Raw genomic sequence first — 22,286 nt, forward strand, 5'->3', positions numbered from 1 at the left:
ACTGCATCAGGACTTAAGGCTGGTTTCAAATTCCAGTCAAGAGCTCTACACTGTTTGGATTAGCTACGTATTTGAGGAGATGCAACTTTACACTATAGGGAGCACTGAAAAGCTAAGGAAGGGGAAGGGAAAGTGAAGAACATTTAAGACCATGGATTACTCTGACTTCAAATGATCATGTGTTCTCCTTGGTGGATGTTTGTCCTGTATGTGAAGGGCTCTGTAAGCCAAATCTGAAGTTATTTGTGGGGAATTAGCATCTGGATAGCAAACTGAGCATCAGACTGGAGTCATTGGAGTGATCAAGAGACATGACTGAGGCAGTATTTTGAACTTGAGAAATCAGACTTAACAATAGAAAAATCTGCCTGTGACAGTTGTATACTGTCAGCACATAAGGACATTTCTCCTGTTTCTGGCTTATCTGTGCCATGATGTTGGATTCATCTGGAATCCTCCCTGCTGCTCCTCCTCCTCCTCATTCTCTCTCCCCTATGATCCTAACTGCTAGCAGACACTAAGCAAAGATTTGCATGCCTGGCTACTTATATCTAACCCATATCCCATCTCCTGTTTCATTGCACAAATGCATTCATAGGAGCAAATGTTTTGTAAATCTGTGTACTTTTTTTAATGATGAATTTCTTTCCCACAAGGCATGTAGCCATCCTACCTTCAATTAGTAATCATTAAGAGACAAGGAAACTGCAACAAATTACTGACTATGGTGCAGAGTGAACGAGTAAATATGTAAAGACAAACTCTGATTTTTAAAGCAGAAATGGAAAGAGCATTGCTGTTTCTGCTAACTTCAGCCACTGTGCCAAGCAGTACACCTTTTCTTGAGCAAGGAGGAATTTTCACTTTCTCAAATGTGCCATAACTTCCATCAGGGAAAACCATAAATAATTCAAGGTAATGCCTGGAAGTTGGCACCACTAGCAGCATGATGACTCAACCTCTTGTATCTTCATTCACTACATGTTCAGCTACAAAAGCTAGAAGTTATTAAAAATGTATGGAGAAATTCTATGAATATTAACACTCTAGTTCTTTAAATGTTCATTTCTACAGAAGCAATGTTGGAAGGGGTATTGTTGTTTTCCAGAAGTCTTTTTCACCTACTTGATCCGAATTATTGGTGGTTATTCAGAGAACTAAACACTTAAAACACATTGAATAATAATAATCATTGTGTGCGGCCAAGTTGATTCTGACTTATGGCAACTCTTTCCAGGGTTTTCTAGATAGAGCATACTTAGAAGTGGTTTACCATTCCCTTCTTCTGAAGGATTAGTTTATTATCCAGAATAATGCAGAATAAGAATACAGTTTGTCATCTAAATATTTTTGTCAAAATAACTTTCTGTCTCATTGAAAGCACATTTATAAGATTAGTCAACTCATGTTAAAAATAGAAAGATCATTCTAAAGAAGACAAGCAAAATGATTTTGTTTTAAAAGAAATGTCCCATAGTAAATTGTCCCATAGGAAACTATATGCATACGTTATTTGATTCTGGGCCACGGAATTGCAATGTTTTTGAAAATCATTACCATATTATTAGTTGGCTGTCCAACCTGCTGGGGAAATGTTACATCTCTGCCAGGTCCTATCATCCCAGAGGATAAATAACTCTTCTGTCAGACCAGGGCTGGGAGAGGAGTAGAGTTGACAAGTGGCTACTTATTTGAATTTGTGATGGAACTAATTCAAGATGCTTTAGGTGTGTAATAATCTTTTTGTCTTTAAAGAAAGAAAAATATAAAATGTCTCAGACTGGATTCTTATCATTCTTACCTTAATCATCTTACCTTACCTTAATCATCATTCTTACCTTAATCTAGTTGGAACCCTCCCTTTCCCTTTAAGGAGCAATAAATAAATAAATGAAGAATTGGCTGCTCTTAATCCAGCCAAGACTAACAAATGGGGCTAGCAATGTGATTAATAACAAAATGAAACTTAGGTGCAGGCAACCACCTGACAATGTGTTATTTTCAAACTCATCTCTCTTTTTATTATTTATTTGTTTATTTTTGGTCATTCATTTTAGGAAAGTATGTAGGGAAAATTTATGTGAGAAGCAGCCCTCAAAGTTCACACACACACATCCTGCATCTCCATATGCACAATGCAAGGAGGTTTCTCTGCAGATGTACTTTGTACAAGGAAGACCTAAGAACCAGACCCAAATGTTCCCAGAGGCTTATGTTTCCAAGACTCACTATTATAATGTTCCTTCATTATTATCACTTGCACATAGCACACATCATTGCCTTCTGCATAAAAGTCCTCTAATGAGAATCATTCCAGGAATATATGAACAAAACATTGTGCTAATGGACCTTAAATGCACCTGTGTGCAAGACAGAAACCACCAATTTTCAGTTCTCGAACATTTAAGTGTATTTTGGATCCAGGCCAGATGGGATTAGAAACTAAAGGGAGGTAAAGTCCATCTCCTCTGAAAGATCCTTTTCAGCCTCTGAGCAATATCTTTCCATGATTTAACTGACACAAAATGCTGTTAACACCAGAGATTCAGAATTCATATCTTCCAGTGAACACAGAAAAATGTTCAATGTCATATCAAGTTATTTTTAGGACATCGCACATAATAAAACACTACTAGTGCAAAACTGTTGCATCATAACTCCCATTTAATCAAATTAAATTTGTACAAGTCCATATCCCAATTACAGTGGGGTCTCGACTTACGAACCGCTCTCATAGGAATATATGGACTCGACTTACGAACATAGATTCGAGTTACGAACTCTTTTCCCCCCCTTTTTTTAAAGCTAAGTCATCTTAGGTTAAAAGGAAAAAAGAAAAAAATATCCCCCCCTAGTGGCAGAAGGCGGAATAGCAGCTTCCCATTAGTTTCTATGGACGAAAAGAGCAGATACGGATTAAATGGTTTTCAATGCATTCCTATGGGAAATGCAGATTCGACTTAAGAACTTTTCGACCTGAGAACTGCCTTCCAATACGGATTAAGTTCTTAAGTCAAGACCCCACTGTAATGTGTTGACAGCACAAATGCGAAACACTTAATATAAGCCAGGGTTGAGCAACTGTGACACCACAGGTATTTTGAGCTGCAACTCCTATCCTCCCTCATCACTGGCCATGTTCTCCAGGGTTGATGCAAGATGAAGTCTGACAGAGCCTTGCAGGTCACAGATGCACATCTCCAGTCTAGAGTTTAGGAGGAGATGGAACATTCTGAACCCAAGGATATTCCTATAGTTTCTTTCTGATTCTAATGCTTTGTTGATACACTGTTGATTGTCAACTTCAAAAAAGATGTGTAGTCCATAGATCCAGGGCAGTATGCAAGGGGCAAGCCTGCCATTCAACCCTCCATACTAGAATCTCAACTTTACTTGGCTAGAAGCTCAAAACAAAACATAATAGGATAATAAAAGAAGGATAGTAATGTATAGACACCACCCTTGTCCTTAATGACATCTTTTTGGCTAGAACACATTTAGTTGCATTTCCCTACATCTATATTCTGAAGTTCTAAAGTCCAGTCAGCTTTTCCCTATAACAATATGTTGGTTAGCTTCCAGTGAAGAAACTGCTTGGAATGAGAAGCCTCAGGCTTGCTGGTTCTCTATAGCAGCCATTCTCAACAGGGGCCGTATGGCCCCCTGAAGAGCCCTGGAAACAATTATTCACACACCACTTTATAAAGTTTGTTATGTGACTTATACAATCTGACTCAGCCTGTATTTGGTTATTGTGGGTTTTTCGGGCTCTTTGGCCATGTTCCTAACGTTTCGCCAGTCTCTGTGGCCGGCATCTTCAAAGGAAAGCACTCTTTGCTCTGGTGTAGTTTGCTTGGGAGTGGAGTATTTATGGCTGTGAGATAGGCTTTTGTCCTTTTTCAGGAGATGGGTGATCAGTGTGTCTTGTGTGGGTGTATTGTTGTGATAAATTTGGCTCCCAGCTCTGAAAAATACAGTGTGCAAAAGGTCAACGAACTCTACCCAGCCACAACTACCGGGGATCACTACACATAAAAGACCAGCTAATGACACCCATCAATCACAGTGACAGATAATCTCTCCTCCTTATCACAACAATACACCCACACAAGACACACTAATCACTCATCAGCCTTGTATTTCTTTCATATTGTGTTTATGGTCGCAGTAAAAAAAACACCAAGGTTGAGAATGGCTGCTCTATAGTACAGAACAGTCACTCAAATATCTTTTTGTAGATGGAAAACACTACCCAGTATGGTGTAGTGGATAGAGTGCTAGACTAGGCCTCAGGAGGCTTGGGTTTGAATTCCTGCCCAGCCTTGGAAGCTCATTGGGGAAGTGGAATTGGTAAAACCACTCTTTAAATATCTCATTTGCCTTGAAAGCCCTATTAGGGTTGCTATACATCAGTTCTGATTTGATGGCACACAGCGACAACAAAAGGTAGAAAAAGTATGGAAATGGTGTAGAAACAACTACTGTATATCTGGTGTAACGTATTCTAAGGGGAGTCACATCCTCATATTCTAGGTAATAGTCCATACTTGCAACTGAAACTGATAAGGATCCTCAATTCAACAGAATAAAGCAAAAACACAGAGGGGTGTGTATATTTGTTTTTGCTATATTCTGCACTTACTCCAAGGAGCTCAGGATGGCTTTCATGTTTCTTCCCACCCACCCTCCACAATAGCCCTGTCAGAGAAGTTATAGTGAGAACATAGTGAGAACTTCATGGCTAAACTGGACACTCCATGGGATAACAGTGAAAAGAACAGGTGTTCCAAAACCACATGACGTCAATTTTATAAGAGGAATCATAAAACATTTGTAAACAGTTCCACTTAAGTATTTCTATAATAACAACACTCCATCCAAAAGTGTTTCTCAACAACTCGACATCCAAATGTTTTGAAGAATAAACATCCAGGATCCATCAAGCGCTGATTAATAGACCTCTATAAAATGTACTGCATCAACTTACTGTCAATCCACTGTAATTAGTTAGATAGCTCTTTCCTATCTTGAGAATAGTAAGAAGAGCATGCAGTATTTACACAGGGCCTTTCTTCGAGACACAGTTTGTCAGAGCTGAGAATCTTAAAGTACTGTATTGAAAATCTTCCCCTACTGGCGACATCATCACCCTTCTGGAGGTACAACTTGCACAAGAGAATTTTCCCCAGTGGGGCTACAAGGGAGGTACCAATAGCGGGTCGACTGGGCAAGGGGATCAGCTGCTAATGTCAGCCTTACTTAGAACTAGGGATGTACACAGCAAAAACTTGCATTCCATTTCATTACATTAGGGGGAATGCCTCTATCCTTCCCCCACTGTTTTTAAAAAATATTTTTGTGACTCAGTCCTTTAGTTTGAAATGAAAGGGGTCTGTTCTTTAAAGTGAATTCATTTTGTTTTCTCCATTTGTTTGCTGGACTCCTTCAGGATCTGCACTTCCAAACTGACCGCCACTAAAAGCAGGGGTGTGTGAGAGGAAATGGGCAAATGCTGTTTTTTCATAGTTCAGCTTATGATTATTAAGGCATCCCTTTTTTTCTGCTATCCTAAGGATTTAATACCTGGGCAGGGAACACAGAACTACATACACTCTCAGACCCATGATATAATAGGCTCAAATTTAGGACTGAGCTGGATTTAACCAATTGATGTAAAATGAAGTCTATGTGAACAGAGTTCGCTGTGCATAACACATAAAGTGTATGTGCTTGACATATGGAGGCATATAGCCCTGTTGCATTTATAGACAAACAGAAAGCCTCTTTTTAAACTTTTGCAAATATACAAATGGAAACTGCTGGATAGTTCAATTCTCCACTGATAGGGGCTGGGCTCTGTAGGGTCCACTGTACATAGGGTCCCTTCCAGTTCTGCAGATCTGTGATGATGATGTTGATGATGATGATAGTTCATTAAAATTAAAACCAGCTATTCATATTGATGCTTTCAAAATAATTACCAACTGTATCTATTTTAGACAGTGTACTCCATATGATACCCTACAAACAAGACAGAAAACTAGGACACTATTATATTATTAAATTACAAATTTGTCCTGTTACTATCAAGTAACTTTAAATTGCTAATAGTGTTGATTGGCAAACAAAATGAAAAGGACTGTTGAAGTTAAGCTGGATTGTAAAATGCCACACAATATATCTGTTGCATATCCTTGCCTTGCCTTGCTATAATGTAGTTCTCTCTATTTTAAAAGGTAATTACTCTAAACTAGGCTTAGGCTATAACTTTGATTCACAGACTACATCTAATCTATACATAATGATAATAAATCATCTGGCATAATACAATCAACATCACTTAGGAAAGCCCATGTATTTTGTTTCTTTCTTGCTCTGTCCGTTTGCTGAATTTGCAGCATGAAATAAAAGCATTTATTAAGGTCTAAACCTTCACCCTTCCAAAGAATTTAGGATGCTTCTAAGTATGTTTTTGTTTCTTTATGCGGTTATTCAATTCCACTAAGTAGGTCTCTTCCTATGGAGTTTAAGGTTCAGTCTCTTCCAATACAAAATGAGAAGACTAAAGGCATGGCTGAGTCTAAAATATTAATAATACATAAAAACTTGGTGGAGCTATATAGGTGATTGGCAGACACCTTCCTTTTCTCGGAAGGAGTGAACTTGCAAAAAAACAAAAACAAAACAACAACATTTAAGCAGTGTACTCTCACACTTTTTAAAAATGCAGTATAGAGAGAATATGTGGATCATGTATCCCATCTGCTGAAAATGACTAGGATTTGACTCAAGGTGGTGTTTAACATGTTATTATTTACAAGTTTACTAAAGTTTAAAAGAAGAAATGCAACATTCAATACTCAGCTTAAAGTGGTGGAAGCTGTGGAAAGTGGTGAAATTTCAAGAGCTGTTCTTCTATGGCTAATAATATCCATACATCTATGCTGTTTCTCTCCTAGAGCCTTTACAAGACATGCCTTGTACTCTTTTGCTAAATCTCTGTTTTAATGATGTTACAGTGGTGCCCCGCATGACGATGGTAATCTGTTCCGTGAAAATCGCTGTTTAGCGAAATCATCATCATGCAAAAACCATTTCCCGGTTGGAATGCATTGAAACCCATTTAATGCATTCCAATGGGGAAAATACCTCGTCATTTTGCAACGATCGCCCATAGGGCAGTCATTTTGCGAGTGCTGATCAGCTGTTTTTAATCACTGTCTTGCGAAAAATGGGCCCGAAAACACCCATTTTGCAAAGATCAAGCTGCCAATCAGCTGTTTTAAATCATCATCTTGTGAATAAATGGTCCATGAAGCACAGACCAAATAGTCATTCAGCGAAATTCCCCCATAGATATCACTGTTTTGCAAAGCAAAATGGCGGTTGCAAAACGTTGTTGCCATGCGGATTCATCGTTTTGAGGGGTAATTGTCCTGCGAGGTACCATTGTATTTTCCAGCACTGTATATGATATATATCAAGGAATATGGTTAACAAAACAGCTAACAAGAATTCAGTTTTAAATACAAAATAAAATGTACATTTTTTTGTTAGTAAAAAGATCTTGGAGGTGGAGAGATTTATAACAGGTTCACAAATAAATTCAAAAATTGTTATGTAATTATGACAGATAAATCTGTGGGACTTAAATAACTGAACTTAATTTATTTAATGAAGTTGCATAAATCTTGGGCCAGTTTTTATGACATCTACAAGGTCCACTCATGTAAAACCCACTGATACCTTTCAAGTAGACAAGACAGACATCAAGGCGATCTCACTTAACTATAGATATCTTGGCTTAAATATTGCTTCTTTTACACACCTTCAAAAACAGAACTGCTTTTCCTGGTTTTTATAAAATTCATGAACCAAAGTATTACACTACTATGTAATTAATACTACCCATTTCCCTTTTGTCAGAGAAAAAAGAAGAGTACACTGAGGAAAAAGAGAGGAACAGATATTAATAAGATATTAAAGCAAGCAAATCATTAGATCACAGATGCATGATGTAAACAGCTTGAGAAAGCCCATTATATTAAACAAAAGATTCCTGGCACCTTTTATCTCGTGACCTATTGACCTTTCAACATACAAATATACTTTTAATAGAAAGTATTCGAGGCCCAACAATAAAAACTGCTATTGTTAAAACAGCAAAAATGTTGGTTATCTATATGACAAAGTGTGGTATTATCATGCGCATGGCTATGACCAGTAGAACTTCTGAAATGGAATGCAGAACATATCCCCTTCAAGGTAAGTCCCATTTAATTTTGCTCCCCTTTAATTTCTAGTTATAGTACACCTACTCCAAGTCCATTTCTCTCCTCATTGTTAAAATAATGCATGTGAAATGTAACTAGACTATTTCTTAGTAGAAATCTGTTTTACTCTAAACCAAATAGAATATATGTGCCATTTGTGGGTGGGTGGGTATGATTTGTATACATACCTCCTTGTCTATCACAACAACTTCTACCTCAGATTTACAGAGAGCTGAAGTAGGACGTCTTTTATTAGTCAGCAGGCATGTCTCCTTGAAAGAGAAGAGTAATTTCAAGCTTATCGTTTCATAGAACCACACAGCAGTTATACGTAAGAATTTACTACTGTACACGGTAATTTAGAATATATTTATAGATTTAAAAAAGTTGATTCTTTCCACAACTTCACAAACATCTTTCTTCACCCTCCATGATATTCAGCTCAAAAAGAAGTATATACTGTATGTATGTGCTCAGAGCTGCAACAGTGTGCTTTGAATGCAGTAACTGAGGAGCTGAGCCAACAACAACTCTGCCTCCATTTTTACATCTTTTGAAGAGCTTTCCTTCTACTTGGAACAATTAATTATATTTATATCTTTAGCCACTCATTAATAGTAGAGCTACAAAGACAATGAACTGGCATTCAGAAACAGAGTCTCTGAACCCAGAGGCTCCCCTGACCTATCTTGCCAAGCTGTCATCGATAAACTTGCCCTCCAAACTTGCTGACTAGCACAAGAGTATACAATCCACAGGGCATACTCTTGAGCCAATCATCACCACCTAATGAGTTCTATAAATCAATTGTGCGGTATATGAAAAAAAAATGCTCCATTTTGTTTGTCCTGAGCCTTAGAATACTACAGTGTTGAGCCTACAGTGATTTTTTTAATCTTGAGTGGATGATGTGAACAACTTCCCTGGGGAAATAACTTTAACTAGCTCCTTCTTCACCAAAGGACAAGCCCTGTGTCCATCTCAGATGATAAGCCCCCAGAACAAACCCATGGAATATCCTACTTAGCCTGAAATCTCAAAATTAGATAAAAGCCTTTTAAGGCCTCCCAGTACCTCCAGAGGGTTCAGCCAACCAGGATACACAGCTGGTCAATCTACAAAAGGTTTTAAGTCCATGCCAAGGTAACATTTTCCTATCGCAAAAGCAAGCATCTTTTCATCCTCCAGATGTTGTACTGCAGCTTCCAACCAATGATGAAGGATCACAAAAGTTGCAGATCATGGAAGCTGCAGTATTGCAAAATCTGGAGGGCTACAGGTTGCGTACCCCAATCCTAAATCATTCCTCAGTAAAAGCAATCATCAACCAGCTGGAGTCTCTTGGAGCTGTCCAGGGTTCTATCTAACCTCTGCAAAAGAGATTTTAATTTCACTTTGCCTACTTTCCTTTGATTTCCCCTATTGCAGAACTTCATCTCTCTTTCCCTGCCATCAGTTATCATGACCAGATTTTTCCTGCCTTGATTTGACTGCAAAGGATGCTACCAGCTGCCATTGTGAGTCCCACAGAATAGGACAAAATCAAGTTCACAGGCTGAAATAACATGAGAACAACAGAGCTCTCTGTTCACATTGCTCATTTTGAAATACTAACACTGTGCTTTTGTGTGAGGACAGTTCTGTACATATTTCTTTCTCTTTCAAGGAGTTTTAAGTAGGATATATGGGATTATTTTTTCTCACTGACTTGTGAGATAAATTAGATTGAGCAATTATAATTGGCCGAAGAGACTTAAAGTGAACTCATGACTATTCCCTAACAGAACCTCACTAATCTAACCGTAGCACCAAAGACTTGTAAAATATATTTGCATTTGATTCCATTAAATTCCTTTCTACTTTATTAGCCTATTTCTGAACTTTTCTGCCCCTGTTCTGCTGCTATAATTTTTAGCACCATCAGGGCTTACGCTAATTTTCTGGTGTTGTTTATGTTATGTCTGATGTTTTATTGTATGTATGTTTATAGTCTACTAACTAACAGACTACTAACAGGACTGAGGCTACATGTCAAAAGTATGCAGAAGACCTAGAAGTCATCCTTAAGGCTGTAACACAGACTTTCCTTAAACATGAAGAGTTTCACCTCTAAGTAGAGTGTATAACTGTACTGTAAATCACTTGATTTGAATCAGTGGAGAGCCTTTCATTTTTTTTTCATATCTTTACACTGAGAAGCAGCATTTCCTACAGATTATTTGATTACCAAAAGAAGAAAATAGTTACCCCTATAAAATCTCCTTCTTCTGCTTCATACAATGTTTCAGAGGTGAAAATCCTAGTTTTCTCATCAGTCATCATGAATTCAAGTCTGCCAGACAACACTAAATAACATTCTGTTGCCACATGTCCTTGTCTTACAATGACTGTTCCAGTTTCATATCTGTAGAAAGAATTTAAAATATATAAAGCAGAAGTCAGCTGTAAGTTTTATTAAAAGGGGATAAAATTGCAGCACAATCTGAAATTATTCTTGAAGCTCAACAATTGCCGTGTAGTCTCCTTCTGACTCTTTCTGAATCCTCAGCAGGAAGTCCCAGGAATATGTTTGTTCTGTCTTATGCTGATTACTGCATTTTTCCCAACCAAAGTAAATAACTATACCAACGATGGCAAACCTAGGGTACATGTGCCACAGCTGGCACACAGAGCCCTCTCTGTGGGCACGTGAGCCATAAGTTGCCATTGAGAAATACTTACCTGTCCTCTGATCTTGGATTTTGGCACTCCCCTCTGCTGGTGCAGTGGTCCAGCAGAGGGGTGCAATGGCGACGATTACCAGTCTAGCCCAATGGGGGATTGGAGGACGCGTAAGTATTTCTTTGTTAATACTGCCCATGGGGGGGGGGGGGACCACAAGCATTTAACCCTTGCAGTGCAGAAGCTTTTTTTTAACCTAAAACCTCAGTATTCAAGTTTTAATTGCAGTGTTGGCACTTTGAAATAAATAAGTTGATTCTGTGTTGCAGTTTGGGGACTCGGGCTCAAAAAGGTTCCCTATCACTGAACTATACAGTGTATTTAGATATTCATTTCGCTAAATGCAAATAAATTATTTTAGTAATTTAGTAAATAACATGACAATATTTGTAAGTGCTTACCAGTTCGGATTTAGGCACATCAGTTTCCACTTTTGAAATTTTGTGGAAGTGTACTGCTGAGATTAAAATTGCTGAGACTGCCATGAAATTAAAAGACACCTGCTTCTTGGGAGGAAAGCGATGACAAACATTGACAGCATCTTAAAAAGCAGAGACATCACCTTGCCAACAAAAGTCCAAATAGTCAAAGCTATGGTTTTTCCTGTAGTGATGTATGGAAGTGAGAGCTGGACCATAAAGAAGGCTGACTGTTGAAGAATTTATGCTTTTGAATTGTAGTGCTGGAGGAGACTCCTGAGAGTCCCCTGGACTGCATGGAGAACAAATCTATCCAATCTGAAGGAAATCAATCCTGGGTGGAAGGAGAGATCCTGAAACTGAGGCTCCAATACTTTGGCCATCTCATGAGAAGAGAAGACTCCTTGGAAAAGACTCTGATGTTGGGAAAGTGTGAAGGCAAGAGGATGACGACAGAGGACTAGATGTATGGGCAGTGTCATCGAAGCTACCAACATGATTTTGACCAAACTCCGGGAGGCAGTGGAAGACAGGAAGGCTTGGCGTGCTGTGGTCCATGGGGGTCATGAAGAGTTGTACATGACTTAATGACTAAACAACAACAACAACACTGCTGAGATATTTTCACTGCCTTGTAAAATAAATGTAACTCAACTGTAACAAAGGCTTTCCAAGGCAAACCTTTATTTAAAAAGAGAGCTTGGACAGCCTTTCAGTTTGCTATAGTTTGAATCAACCAAATGTACCATGTGTGAGTAAATATGTAGTCATAAGCCCCATCCCATTCTTGGAGCAGTTTTATAGTTCTTATTTCTAATGTGCATGAAGAAATAAAAGCTGAATCTATTTTTTAAAACAGCATGATTCAACCCATTTGAAACATTTGATTTACAGCCACTTTGTTCACTAATATGGGTATCTATTACACCAATTACAAACCCATGCTTGTAATGGTAATAAAGAATTTATTTTAATTTGTCTTTTCATTTAACACCTTTCTTCCTGCTGATGTTTTCCCATTAAATTGAGGATTGCGTAATTCCCCTTCCTCAAAGAAGTGTGGTAAGAATTAAACAACCTTGTTTCACTTTCTACAGTAAGAACTATAAAATATAAGGCAGGAAAAGGGAATTGTACAGATGTTATGCCTTTCTGTGTCTTGAGAGAGTGGCTTGCATTATTTTCTTTATGTTAATCACCCAAGATCCAGAAGCTCTGTATTAAAAGACTGCTGTTGAAATCATGGAATACCAGAGAAGAACTACGTACTTTCCATTTGTCAATATTTTATTTTAACAGAGCAGGGCACTTCAGAATTATGATAAATATTTAATCACAAGAATCTCAGCCTTGTTCAAAAATCTTCACCTTCTGACCCAGCTTTCTGAAGGAAGTTCATGGAAGGGATCCCATTCTCAAAATGCAAGTAATGCTCTGGTACCTTACTTACTTTTGATAGATGGCAACTTGACACAGCTGGAGTTGTGTTTTGATGGGCAGACACTGAAAGGCTCTGTTTATCTTCAAGTATTCTTGTATCTTGGGAAAGGAGCACATTTTTTTTTAAAAAAATTGGATTTTCAACAGAGGCTTGATCATATATTATGTTACGAACTTTATATTAGAAGCTTCCTTCTGCAAATATTGTGAGCCAGGTAATGCACAAATTACATTTCAACATTATGGGAATGAGCCACTCTGAACAGTGGATTCATTTGTCTGTTCCTCTCTTCCTCCTTCATTCAGGAGAGGAGAACCTTGCACATTTTAACTCTCTGTTTTAAATAAAATCAGTTCATTCATTTATTTTAACTGTGCTTTGGTAATGAAAAATATGTAGAAGCTTGTTGTTTGAATGTACATATACATATACTCTTCAGTCTCTGATCAGCAAACACATTCTTGGAGCAGGGCTGTTCTGTGCCGTGTGCTGCCAAGTCAATTCCTGTTTATTGTGAACCTTGTAGGCTTTCTAAGATATGTGATATATTTAAGGTATGGTTTTATCACAGCCATTCCCTGTGAGTTTCCATGGCCAACGAAGGATTTGAACCCAGGTCTCCTGAGTCCCAGTCCAACACTCTGTCCACCATACTACACTGGTTGCCACCCTGTTTTCTGGTCACAAGCCCCTGCCTCTATAAACCACACATGCTTGCATCTCCGAAACCTGGTTTATTCCATGGTATAATCAAAGTGTCAGCGTCAATTTGATCCTTTTGCTAGCATTCTTTCTGTCTTCACCCAGCAGTGCTGGAGCGCAAAAGCAACTGCCAATTCCTGTATATATACGGAGATCATGAGCTCTGAAGCCTGATCAGGTGGTAGCTAATGGATAGTTTTAATTTACTAACAGTTTAATACATTAATGGTTTATATAATATAAGTTTATTGAGTCAACAAATACATCTCTAACATAGACTTTGGTAAAAGACCCTTTGATTACTGCTACAGAACCCAAAGCAACACCTCTTGATGCAATGTCAAGAGATAGGAAGTTCTGTCAATATTTGTCTGATGCTTTGCTATGAGCCTTGTGCTTACAAAAAAGCTTTTTATATTGAAACACTTAAACAAAAAACATCTATGAGCTGTGAAAGCCTCTTTATTTTACAGACAGCTAAAAAACAAGTTAAAGATTTTTTATATATACATTAGTACCTAGGTGATCATGAAGTTTACTCAAGGAGGGAGAAGTAGAAGTGTCACCTTTCCCACAGAAAATAACTGAAATAGGGAGTGGACATGAAGGTGAAATACCTAGTCTTACATAAGTACCCAAGACTTAGTATACTTCTGTTTTATTATTATTAGCCTTTATTCAGAAGAGCTCTGACCAAGGGCTCCTTATGATTAAAGAGTATTAGATTACATTTTTTCAAAATAAGCATATTCCAATGTTTCCAACAGAATAATGCGGACAGTTGTAGCTCTGGCACCCATATCCTAAACAAATTACATTAGAAATTAGTCCTGCTGATTTTAGGTTGCTGGCCTACAGTGGGCAGGACATTCTAACCCCATATTATGTATTTTCAGGTAGGATTCTCCATGAAGGTGTATGTTTTTAAACATCAGTGTCCTGTCTATACTAGCACTGTTGCCTATCTAGCAAATTGTTTTTTCAATTATAGTTCAGTTGCTCAATGTGCTGAACATATGCAAAACTTAATGGCTGAAATCCTGTTTCGTGGTGTAGTAAGTAGAGTAGGCCCATTGAATCACTGAGGATTTGGTGTGTCAGCTCGTCTATATGTTCCATTGATTCAAATGAGTCTCCTTTAGTGCAGCTGAGGGGTGACTACCTTGGCTGTTTATCCCTCAGTTTGCAATGGATTGGGCACTGATAAATTCTAAGTTTTAACTTTTTAAAATAATGTCTCAGGTTATGGGGGTTTCCCCTGGTTTTCTTACCTGCAAGAGGTCTTGCTGTTTTCTTTGCTTTGGACAGTTATGTAACAGATGCTTGAGCTTTTCAAACCTTTTCTTCTTCTGCACCAAGAAAAAGGGAACATTACCAAGTGCCTTTACTATTGACTACAACTTCTCTTAGATACACCTTACACAATATAAACAAGTACACCCCAGTCACTGTGACTCCTTCAGTTATGAATTCTTCTTTGATTGACTATTTTATAGTAAGTTTTGTCAAAAATATGTTCTGTATAAAAAATAACCCACCCAGCCCAAAATTAATTTGTACACCGTGTGATCCTATATGTTTTTTTTTCTTGGAAAGAAGTCTAATTTCATTTAATATCAACTATTCTTAGGTATTGCTTTTGAGCCTTTTGGCTAAGTTCAAATATAAGTAAACATGAGCAGGACTTAAGCCTTAGGCTGCAGTCCAATGCAGTTTTATTTGGGAGTAAATCCAATTCAGCTGAATGGCAGTTTCTTCCACGAAAATATTCATAAGATTGAAACTTCCAGAGAGTTAGTTTGTTCTGGGAGTGGGGTGGCATCCTGGTGCCTCTTCTAATGGTGCAAGTTTCCATGGGAACAGGACTGTGTACCTAAACACAAAAAGCTAATGAAAACAGAGGTGTTCAACCCCCCCCCCCCCAATAAGTGTTAGTGAACTCAACGAATTGCTGTTATGGTGAAGAGTCACTATACTTATTCTACAAGTTTTTATTTTCTCCAGCTGCACTTTTCACATTTGTTGCCACGTGATCCCCACCACTTATTCTTCCTCCTTTCTTGACGTGCCTCTTTTATACTTTTTAAACATTTCATCTGAGTTATTCTACAGTGAAAATATTCTCAAAGCAAACAATATGTGCATTCTAAAAAAAACCCAACACAGCAGTTTTATTCTCAGACACTGAAAGCCATGTGTAAAAATGGCAGAAACATTTCTGTGCCCATCAGTAAATACAAGATGATGTGTGCAATTGCCAAAGGGCAAATACAAACAGATTCTATATTTACATCACTTTGACACCATATTCTGAAACTAAGGATCACAAGCATGTTTTAAAGAGGGCAGAATTCTGTTCATGGTTTATGAGTGCATAGGTGAAATAATGTTAAGCCAGGGCAACAAATTGCCACTAACTAATGAGCTACTATTTGCATTCCTGGCTGCACAGCTGGTAGCAGATAGACACACAGGCAGAAATATGACTGACACCTCAGTAATTAGCTGTTATTTGCCACTGCAATTTGGGGTAGTGCTACACTGCATTATAATTAGTGCTTTGTGTTGGATTTGCCATATTTAAAATTGATGTTGTTCCCGCCAACTACGTACATGGCAAAGCAATTGTGTGGAAGGCCACAGTTTTTCTAGGGTCACTTGTTTCTTTTTTAATAGTTGGCAGGGGTTTGTTTATTTTGCACCTATTCACCTGGCATCTGAAGGGGGAGCAGGGGGCACATCCTACATTGATGCATGACTGTTGACAATGGCATATTTAGTGGGATAATCCCCCTCAAATGAGCCTTCTTGTCTTGCCTCCAAACTTTTTTCCATTTTAAAAAAATACCCCCTGAGTGCTGTTTCAGAACACTGCTGCCCCGCTAACCCATTTTCCCAGCTGAAGTTGACAAAGGGTTCTCCTTGATTTCTCCTCCCCACACCTTTGTTGCTGCAGAAGCCTAGTTGAAATCTCCCTTGGGAACTAGAGGAACCTGGCAAAGCGACTCTGTTTCCCTAGGCTGATAAGCTATTTGGATGGATTCAATGCGATTTTACTTCAAAAAATAAATGAAAATTATGAATAGAAAAGAGACTGCCCAAGATATACATAACCACCTATATATGTAGTGTTTGTTAAGGCAAGGTTTTACATTTAGCATTGCTGCTCAACATAAACGGAGAGCAGCAGAGTGCAGGGCCAGAGCCAAGAAACCTTCCCGCCAGACCTCCCAAAACAGCAGCAGGCGCTCCCTCCCTCCTCACTGCTTTGCTGGTTTAGGATTCATGTCCTCATGAACCCTGAGCCATGATCTCCATAGCTTTGGGGCTAGGATAGCAATGACTGTAGAACGTATGTCTGAGCATGGGTATGTGACCTAGAAAGACAAACAGGAAGCCCAGCAGCAGTCTCCTCAGACTTTCTTCCTCGGCCAGCTTCCTCCGTTGCCCCTGACAGGCTGTGGACGAGACTGAGTGCGCTAGAAGCTCGTGTGCAGCAGAAAGAGGAAGGCCAAAGAGAGGTCTTTCTTTCTACTGCCGTTGTCTGCTTCATTCCACAGGCATCAGCTGGGGAATAAGAGGGAACAACCCCTCATTCCCACTGCATGCGGGGAATTGTGCTAGTGCACTATAGAGAGGGTAGTCTTGCTACCCAGGAAACTCTATAGGGGGATCCTACAGAGCTCAATGATATGCACACGTGATCCCAGTACTCCTTGCAAGTATTCAGAAAGACAGGAGAACATTATTATTACCCTATTAAAGTTGGGTGGCCAAGGCTACCTGGCAGGCATCTCAGCTTTTAGAAATTCATGACTCATGCAATACCAGACATACTCACAAACTGTCTTTTGGAATAATAACTACGGTTGAACAAAAGGTCACTTCTGAAATGTAGCTGCCTCTGCAGGTGAAATGTTGCCCACTGCACTGCTGGACTGCTTTCAATATATCTACCGGGGAAAAAAAGAATGCCATGTTGAATTATTCTGACACTGAGTGCTTACACAGTATTATTATTATTTTTTGCCCTTAGTCCAAAAAGCTTACAATCCCATGCAGTGTCCTTTAAAGATACTGTAACAGCATATACTTCCATATGGCAATGCTTACAAATTTAAGGTGCAACCGTTTTTTGGCAATATAATGTTGTTCAAAACATGTATTTCCATCAAGAGGCAATAAATAAATAAATAATCAAGTGACAAAAATAAATAAGTAATGTAGACAGATCCTAAGCTATGTTATTAGGTTAAGGACGTCATCCTATATGCACCTCATAGTGATTTCCACTGAACATAGAGGGCCGCCTTTTAGATGAAGATCCATACTATGAGGCTGCACATTTCTAACACAAGGGGATAGGGGCAGGTTCACATCTGTCTGGAAGCTGCCCCCCCCATCTAATTTTATGCAAGGGATGCACACAGACACACATACTTGTTGCCTATGTAACTCCATAATAGGAAAACAGACTTAAAGGCATTATCTGCCTTTTAAGAACACATTTCATATGATTAGGGTTGAGATGGCTCATTGAAATTCAGGACTGTGTCCTGCAAGAAATCAAAGTGGGCAAGTAAATGCCTTAAAGACTGATGCCTGAGAAATCATTTTTCAAACACAGCATTCTACTGTATTTATTGATACGTTAAATGCGCTAAAAGACTAAGGACCATTTATAGAATGATAATAATTGCACTCTGTCAAGTTGACTCTGACTTATGGCAACCCTTTCCAGGATTTTCTAGGCAGAGTACGCAAAAGTAGTTTACCATTCCCTTCTTCTGCTTGTGCTCTGGGATTGTGCAGCTGGCCCAAAACTATGTAAGCTGCCTCTTCTCCCAGGAGGGACAGCGGGGAAACAAGCTTCCAACCTCTGGCCTCACAACCGTATCATTAACTCACAGAGCTACCCTTCCTTTAACCATGGCTCAAGATATGCAGTGTTCTGAATAGCAGCTACCATGTTTGTCAAAAAGGAAATGTCCTACTTGTGGAGCATGGGCAGAGGGCAATTCTCCCTCTTATTGAGTAAAGTCTCCCATACACCAGGCAAGGTGAGGCAGGCCTTCCAAATTCATTCTCTGAAGCTGACAACGACAATACATTTATTAATAGATGTTAAATCGGGGATATGAACAGAAGGGAGACAGATGGCTGTCTGCTCTACAGAGGCAGTCACGTTACCTTTTCCCACTCAGCAGTAGTCCACAGAGATGTGCAACAGTTGTGGCTGCTTTGAGGAACCGGGACCTTCTGGACAGCCCTCCTCCTGCTGCCTGCCAGGGTAAAGAGGCATGTGAGGGCAGAAAACACGGGAGAATGACAGAGGGAGGCGGGAAGGAGAAAGACAAGGGGCTTACCTTCACTTCCTCTGAGGCATCCATGGCTCAGTTTCCAGTTACTACTTCTTCTTCTTTCTTCTGAGCAAGTCCATTCTTATAGCAACAGAGAATAGAAGACAGTTCAAGAGAGTTGCCTCCCTACCTCCAGCCCTATCACCAAGCAAGGGAGAAAACCACATGCTGCTTTACACCAAGCCTTGGACAAACAGAGAACCGACACACCACAGTGAAACTGAATTATAGTGTTGCTAGTTCTGTCCCCACCCCACACCTCTTGCCAAAGATCTGTATCATAACTGCTTAGCCCCATCAGCCTAGGTAGTTCTTAGCGCAGGAGACAGAAAACTGGCCAAGGTTGGAAATAGTGCTTAGAATTAAACACGTGCTGTTTATTAAGGTTTTAAAATGAGGCATGATCGCACTCAAATCATCTCAGCCGTAAGGGGGGAAATGCTAAGGAAAACTAAGGCTGCAGTCAGATCTGTGCACACCTATTTGGGTTAGTTCTACTGAACACAATGGGATGAAAATTCCCAGCAGATGTTATGCATGTACTCTTCATTGTGAAGAGTTGTGTCAGCTCCATGTCTAAACTAATGTGTTACTTTGTTGCTGTTTTGCACCACAAACCTTACATTCTGTACTGCAATTAGGATGGCCACTGCTCCATCACCAAAAAAGAGGTGGGCATGAACATAAAAGAGGACATGGGGGGACAAGGGACACTGAAAGGCAGACAAGCCTCACAAAAAGGAAGGACATTTGCATATAGTTGTTTAAATATATCATCACAATTTGACATTATTGTTGTAATTTAAGTGGAAATACACTACAGCTCACTCTATTGCACAAGACCGTGACTAAGTAACCACCTTGGGACATACTACTGAGAGAAAGAAGAATATAAATCAAATACATAAATGCAGCATCATGCTTAATAACTCTCTGAAATGCCCTCTGCCTTGTATTTTCTGCAGTGTACTGAAAGTAAATATATGTAGAAAGAAAATAAAGAGGAGTCATTATAGTTTTGTTGACATCTCTAGCTAGGCAACAATCAATTATTTCAGAAGAATGGTCTGAACAGTGCTTCCAGAATGGCCACTCCTAGGACTGACCTCACATCTGAAATCTATACAGAATGGACACTATTATCCTTCTTGCCATGCATGTATTCATATCAGCCTGTATATTTACTTCTTTTCTTACGCGTGCCCCCCAAACCCATTTGATTTTTTAAAAATGAGAGAGAATACATTTACAAACAAAAGCCTCTACTACACATAAAGATATACAGTGGTGCCTCACTTAACGGGCACCCCGTTTAACAACGAATCCGCATAGTGATGGCTTTTTTGCAATGGCTTTTTTGCGATCGCTTTTGCGATCACATTGCGATGTTGCCTATGGGGAAAAATTGCCCCATTTTCCGCCAGCTGAGTGGCGGGAGCTTCCGAAGCCACTGCCGCTCAGCTGGGCGAAAATGCCGGCTAGGGCTTTGCGAGGACCGCGGGGGAGGGCTCCCCCATGCTCCTCCCAAACGCCCCATTTTCGCACAGCTGATTGGCGGTTCCAAAATGGCTGCCTGCTGTGTTGCCTCGCTTTAGAGGCACCAAAAATGGCCACCCCTATGGAGGATCTTCGCATAACGGTGAGGTTTTCCCCCATAGGAACGCATTAAACAGGGTTTAATGCGTTTCTGTGGGGTTTTTTGCCCCAGATAGTGACGAATCCGGATAGCAACGATTTATCCGGAACGGATTATCGTCGCTATGCGGGGCATCACTATACAGTGGGGTCTTGACTTGAGAACTTAATCCGTATTGGAAGGCGGTTCTCAAGTCAAAAAGTTCTCAGGTCAAATCTGCATTTCCCATAGGAATGCATTGAAAACCACTTGATCCGTATCTGCTCTTTTCCGTCCATAGAAACTAATGGGAAGCTGCTATTCTGCCTTCGACCGCTAGAGGGGGATATTTTGTTTCTTTTTTTCTTAGGTCAAGAAAGGTTCAGGGAAGGCAGGGAAAATACAGTCCAGGCAGTACAGTACCAGGCAGTCTGAAGACTGTCTCCCAATCCACTCCCTAAACGCTGGGAGGAGTGAGGAAGCAGACAGGCACCCTTTTCACTGGCCAACAGTTAACTGAAAGTTCAAATTTTGCACTTTCCCTGCCTCCCACATGGGTTTTATCCAGTTCTTAACTCAAATCTAAGTATGTAAGTCAAGTCAATATTTTCCTATGAGAGTGGTTCTTAAGTCAAAATGTTCTTAACTCAAGCCGTTCTTAAGTCAAGACCCCACTGTAACTTCATAACATCCATTACTAGTCTAGTCTCAGCTTCTGACCCAGATGATTTTTTGAAGTTTTTTTCCTCCTCACCCCCAGCTTTCCAAAGTTCAGCCTGTTGAAGAGTTCTGCAAGACTCAAAAGGTGTAGCCTGTTTTTGAGATTTCATTGGTATAATAAAAATGTTATCTGACAGATAGTTTGCCTCAGTGTATGTACCATCAGGCACAGAATCAGGAGACCTGGGTTCAAATCCCTGATTGGCCAGGGGAAGTCACTGTGAGATAGCATAGCTACTTACATGTCACCATGAGGACAGATGCTCATATGTTCATGTGGAGGATCTTCCTCCTTAAAGGAGGATATACGGCCACCCTAATTGCAGGACCAAATGTAACATAATACTGTATTCGGGCTCACAGTTCACATAACTCTCCTAACCTTTGTCAAATGCCCTCTAAACTAATGCTGAAGGGTCATACTGCTTATATGCTGTTACATGTCATAATTCCCTAGCATTTGGTCCCTAAACAAAACAAAACAAAACAAACAAACAAAAAACATTTGTAGGGGACTTGTTGAATGTAAAAAATAATGCTGCATTGTCTTGCAGTTGATCTATTGCAATATTCGGTTTAAAATACTTACAACATATTGTTGTGACACAAAGTTAGAACAAAACTTTGCCGTAGACTTGGAGGAGAAATGAGACTGGGGGCTTCTAATTAACACATCTGCAATAACTCCACAGTTTTTGCACTTGGTGTTTATTATAAACCCTTATAGACATCTTTGCTTTCTCTCAGTATGGTATTATATTTTTCCCCTTTACTTAATATGTTAATTGAATGGTTTTAATGAGTTGTGTGGCATTTCATTTACTGTACTATTCTGTCATTGACTCTCACTAGGCACATTGCAACTACCTGGTTAACTACTCTGGTTTTCCCAGTTTGTGTTGGGACCAATAGGTGTCTTTACCAATTAAGGTAACTCAACTTTAAAATGAGTCGCATAAGGTTTGACTCTGAATCACTTCTGAAGCAGCTATTCAAAATGAAAATAGCTGTCAGACTTTTATTTGGTTTAGTTAC

This window comes from Pogona vitticeps, chromosome 5, assembly GCF_051106095.1.
Source record: "Pogona vitticeps strain Pit_001003342236 chromosome 5, PviZW2.1, whole genome shotgun sequence".
Lineage (NCBI taxonomy): Eukaryota > Metazoa > Chordata > Lepidosauria > Squamata > Agamidae > Pogona > Pogona vitticeps.